Genomic DNA, 6318 nt, shown 5'->3' with positions numbered 1-6318 from the left:
CACAGCAGTTCCCCTCTCTATAAAATACATTCACACACGCTGAAGTCTTAAATAGATATATTTCATGTTTAAGGGTACTCCCTGTGAGATCCACACACACACACACACACACACACACACACACACACACACACACAGGCGACAGGTTTGATTTAAGCTAGGTTTCTGTCCTACAAGCCTAAAGGGAGTGATTCAGGCCTTGAGCCAGAGATGGTTTTGGACATGGAAAAGGCTTTTGAAAGCTGTCAGGATACCTGAGTTCTAGACCACCTGGGTGTGACCACACTGTCGCTGAGAACATATTCCTGTTGGCCTCGTTGCAGCCATCCACCACTGAACTGTGGGAGATGTATCTTGACTTTATAGCGCTTGTAACTTTGCCTGAATTTATAGTCCCTCAGCCTTCGGTAGATGTGGTAAACATGTTTCATAGCTGGGGGGGGGGGGGAATCTTGAGTTTCTCAGTTTACTCAGGGTACGTACTTGGAGTGTCGGAATGGAATTAGTGATTCTGGAGAACGCTGGTTGACAAAAATCACTTTTTGTCAAAATGCGTGAATATTTCTCCCTTGTCTGTAGCCTACTGTGTGAATGCTGAAAAAAAATATCCAGTGTTAATACCCAGCCTGGCTCTTTTAAAAGTTATGTTGCTAGCTACGATGGACCCCCTTTGTTTACAGTGTCTAGGCTGTGTATTAACACTTGCATTTTTGTCAGTGTACACATACACACACAGTACGGACAGGTAGCGAAATCATGAGGAAATACTGAGTGATTTCGACCAAAAGCCTTCTCCAGAAGCGCTGACTCCACCTTTTCAAATCCTGCAACCTTTTAGAAAAGTGTTCACAGCCACATCAGACACTTCATTTTCCACCAGTGTGTTTATATCCTGACCGTGGGGCGCTGTGTGGAATAATGAAATGGAACCCGTTAAAAACACCTCTGGCTCACTGTTCACGTTTTAATCTAGCGTCAGACAAAAAACAAATTAACTCTGTATTGAAAGGGTTGTTAAAAAGCAGGGTGTGGGAGGGAGGGGGGCAGCAGCTATTTATGGGGCTGGATTTTAGGTCCCCGGGCTGTAAATGTCACACCTACCAAAATTAAAAATTCTTCAGGAAGAAAATGCAAGAGTGCACCGACTGCACTCTCACACTCACACGGCACTCGCACTGTGTCATCACCCAACAGCAAGTTTGGAATAATCATCACAAAAGGAGAAAAATGCAACATTGTTCCAAACGTAAATGATTTTTTTTCACTTTAACTTCAGGCGAGAGACACTGCACGTGAAGAGGGTCAATTTACTCTGCCACTTGATTACTTTTTTCACAGTAAAATATCTATGCATACATTTGCATCAAAAATCTAGATGTTGGATAAAGCCAAAGTTAGAATCTTTATTCTTTTTTTTTTGTAAGAGTCCAGCGTTTTATAGGACATATTTTGGATACTGCCTTTTTTCATTTTAAATCAAAGACTACTATGTGCATGTCTTAAAATGCATTTTAAGAATGTTTTTAAAAACACAATGTGTCAAACATCAGACAATTAACAACATATAAGAATACATCCTTCTGTAATAACCTGTAGAATAGGTGCAGAAGCTTTTTTAAGATCTGTACATAGCGTTTTTTGATTTATAAAAAAAATTGCTCCAAACGAAACCTGTTCTGTCAAAACGTTGGACACTAATGTGTTGAAAATGAAATAAAGATGTTTACTCTGGCTTTATCCAACATCTATAGATTATTTTTGGGATTTTTTTTAAATACGCAAATGCATGCATAATTAGTTAGAACTTTCCAAATGTGCACATATATTCAAACATTTCTTTAAACAAATCTGTTATATGAAATAATGATTGTTCTAATGTAAATAATCAACTGGAAAAGTTTCATGATTATATCTATAAGTTAAAAATGCAACCCCTTTCACCTGCAGTGTCTTACCTCGCCTTAACCCACTAGATGGCAGTCTTGCCCTTTTCTTAAACTGTTTCCAGCGAGTCCCCCTTTGGTATCTGGGCTCATATCTGGCTCCATGTCCAGAGCTCACACTCCTCCTCCTGCCACCTGCTGCAGCCCTCAGCCCATAATGGAGGAGAGGCAGACAGAGTGCAGGGTTAGTCATTTCTGCACTGGTATCAACACATGGCAATACTGGCACTTTACTGCTGATCAGCTTTAGGCCACATAGTCCTACAGTCAAAGGAGCACTCCTATAATACAATGTCTGTAATAGTGCAATGTTATTTTTTATATGCAAAAGTATCTATCTATCTATCTATCTATCTATCTATCTATCTATCTATCTATCTATCTATCTATCTATCTATCTATCTATCTATCTATCTATCTATCTATCTATCTATCTATCTATCTATCTATCTATCTATCTATCTATCTATCTATCTATCTATCTATCTATCTATCTATCTATCTATCTAGCTCTTGGATTTTTCTACACTGACACTGAAGTACTGCTCTTGATAATTGCATACTTCTTAAAACTTTATACCTATTCATGACACATTTGACAAAGTAAAACTTTGCTTGTGTGTGTCCCAGGCCAGCATTTGCATCCCATTTTGACGGACAGGCGATAGTGTTACTGTATATGTGGTCCGCACCGCTATAGTCTGTCATCATATGGGCCAGCAGGACATTATATACGGCATGATACAATCAGGTTCCCTCCGAGCTGCTGATTTGATTTGGTGGTGTCTATGGCCGCCGAATGTGATACGAGCTATAAATGTGTGTGACCCGTAGCCCACTTGAGATAGATGTCGCTGGCAGTGACAGGCGGTCCTGTTACAACAGCAGCACTATACTCCTCTGTTGAACACTTTGCACAGCAACTCTTAAACTGTCCGACTGAGTGATACACCATTCTACAAGGGTGTCCATTCTGTATTAATAATAAAAGCATTGTTTAATAATGTTGTAACTGTTATTACCAAATCTTTGCAAGGCAGGTTTATTTATATAGCACAATTCAGACACAAGGCAATTCAAATAGTTTTACACTGGCACAACATACATCAAAATTAGAAATGTTATTATTAAGAAATAATAAAAGAACAAATACAGGAAGACACTGCAGGGTCTCCCCCCGCAGGCTTAAATAAAATACAAAGAATAAAAACAAATAGCACAGTTTGGAATATGCTAATATATGCAGATTAATCGCCTAGTAGAAAATAGTCCCCCAAAATATGGGATTTATGAGAATACTGAGCTTAAATTAAACTATATGAAATAGTTTTTTATTTTCAAAATGTCCAGCTTTGGTAGAAATGGGAGCCTCGGACAGTTAGAAAGTAGTATTTTTGAAAATGACTCAGAACACTTTTTGAAATCCAAAGTTTGAGCCGGTCTTCTCTATTATAGTTTTCCATGATGTACTTGATACATAATGTGACTAGTAACATTTCCAGCTGTGCCTTGATATACCAGTTGGCATTTCACGGTAGCCATGCGTGTGTGTGTGTGTGTGTGAGCTCCAAATGTGATTTAATTGTCATATTTTCACGTTATTTCAAGTAATCCATCTTCCAATGTGGCAGAAGCAGCACAACATTTCTTCTAACACTCCAATATATATTTGAACAAAGCAGCCAAATAGCTCCTCAAAATAGCTCCTATAGTGTCCAGGAATACTTCACATTCTGATTTGTCTTTCTGCATGACCTCAGCACCCTCAAATCTGTGTCCAATCAGACAGCAGAACAGCTTTAAAGGTGGAGTCAGCAATTCTGCTTGTTGACAAAATCACGTTCTCAAAATTAGTTCATTTCTCCTCACAATCCGCTACCTGTCTGTACTGTACTGTGTGTGAACTGATTTTTTTTTGTTTTTTGGTGTTAATACAGAACCCCAGGCTCTTTACACTGGTATGTAAACAAAGGGGGCCCACCATAGCTATCAACACGCCAGTTTACAGAGTCTAGGCTGTATATTAACACAGGATGTTTTTACCACACGCACACAGAGCGTACAGTTAGTGAATCGTGAGGAGATATTCACAGATATTGACAACAGCATTTTATTTTTTTACAAAAAGTATTCACCAAAATTGCTGACTTCAACTTTAACCGACTATAGGCAGGCCGTCCATCAGTAGCCTACAGCAGGCCACTAGTCATAGTACAGACGTGGCGCGTGTTTAAATCTGTGTCCAGCACTCATGAATGGGGCCGTGCCTCCTGCGCTGAGATATGAGGTGACGGGTCGCTCTGATGAGACACAGTCCTATAATGTGGATTTTTGGGCGTCGGCTGCCGGGGTGTCCAGGCAGGGCCCGTTGAGTGATGAGGTGATGGTGCGTTCAGGGGCAGGCCAACTGAACTGAACTGACTGTAGCCACTAACTGGACAGCATATATAGCTGCTACACACACATATAGCCTATATACATAAGGCTATGAACGTTTCCTTTCTATGCCCTCTCAGTGTGTTTTTTTTCTCCACCACCTAAGCTGACAACCGCAGACTTTTCACACTCCATCCCTGGATGTTTGTTTGTGTGATCGCTTTTCTACAGCAGCTGATTTTTACATGAAAAGGTAGGCTAGTTTCAAGAGGTGTGTACTAAAAGAACGTCAACATCCAAAGAAACAAATGCATTGGAATACGAGAACTTGAAATTGCATACTAACTTACGAGAACTGTGTGTGCGCTGAAAAGATCATGTAGGCTACGTGTTAAAACACAGCGTTTAGGCTCTGTAAATGTGCATGTGCTAGCTGAGCATGGGCCCCTTTTGTTTGCATGTAATTTTTTTCTTTTTTTGCTTCCTAGAGGTATAGCGGTTCGTGAGGAGATATTCACTAATTTTGTCAAAGTGATCACCTTCAATTGCTTATTTTGCTGAGAATGCTAAAAATAAAAAGTCCCAAATTTTCACAAAAGGTGTTTTTCTAACGAGTTTTTACAACCTTTTAGTCTCTGTGACTGAAGTGAAACATTCCCACCTATCATAATCCCAGACATGCAACTAATCCGACAATAAATCTATCAAGTTATTCAATAAAAATATGCGTCCATCTATTCCTGTATTAGAGTTCCTTTCCATGTCGGGGCTTTTATTGGAGCTGCTGGCTGACAAAGTGGTCACTACATGTGTTGAGGGGGTCGGCCGCTCACCTCCCTCTCATCTGAGCGGAAGACGGGAACATGTTTTATTAACCAGAGTCTGCACAGATCAGGCCAGAGGAAACCATTTTTTTTTCTCCTCCTGCGCCGCCCTAAGGTCAGCCCTCTGTGGGCCTTTATGAAGCCACACACACACCAGACACACACATACACACACCAGACACACACATACACACACACACACACACACACACGGGGGTGCACATATATACAGCATATATAGGCTCCTAATACTACAGCACACATAGGCTTAAAGTAATGACCAGGCAAATGGGCCTATGTATTTAGAAAAGCGTGAAATAGACCTAAGTATTCGATTAGGCACGAGGCGGTTAAAATGGCACAAACACATTAGACATAGTAAAACACACTCTCTCTCTCTCACACACACACACACACACACACACACACACACACACACACACACACACACACACACACACACACACACACACACACACACACACACACACACAGACATACAATTAAAACCACCAATAACCCGCCTTTTAAGAGCTCTCCCCCAGAAAAAAAATCCACATAGCTGATGTAATTAGTGATTTTAAACTCCTGCACTTCATATTACAAGTCATAAACAGACATTCAATACTGGGGCTTTGAGAGAGCTGTTTATTCTGCACTTTTATAGTCCTCGCAGGAACCCCTTTTTTGTGTTTATTCTCCGAGAACAATAATGCCACTATGCTCCCGGGCTGGAATGCTATTCATTTGTCCAATTAAACACCGAAAATAAATAGAAAATCTCGCCTGACTTGTTCTGCCCACCAAACTTTTTTTCTTCCAAAAACACTTTAACAACGGGCACTCCGCTGGGGGATTTACGGGGTGGTGTTGGCTTGAACTATATGAAATGACATGGGGCCCAATGTTTGCTGAGGCAGTAATCAGTGTTATAAATGCGCCAGGGCATATTACAGTATATATGTGGATTATCAAAGCAAAACAAAGATTGTCTGCTAAACTTGGAAAAATCCTGAATGAATTATAGTTTGCTCTTTAACTTTTAAAGTAAGGGTTGTTTTGTTTGGAACAATGGGACCTGGTAAGAACAAAATCCAATGTCTTTAATGTCACAATTCATAGGAGAACATCATATCAAAAAAGTAAAGGCAGTAACTTTGCTAAAGTCAGCCTTG

The sequence above is a fragment of the Ammodytes marinus genome (genome assembly GCF_949987685.1).
Source record: "Ammodytes marinus genome assembly, chromosome: 12".
Lineage (NCBI taxonomy): Eukaryota > Metazoa > Chordata > Actinopteri > Uranoscopiformes > Ammodytidae > Ammodytes > Ammodytes marinus.
Note: the sequence above shows the minus strand (reverse complement) of the source record.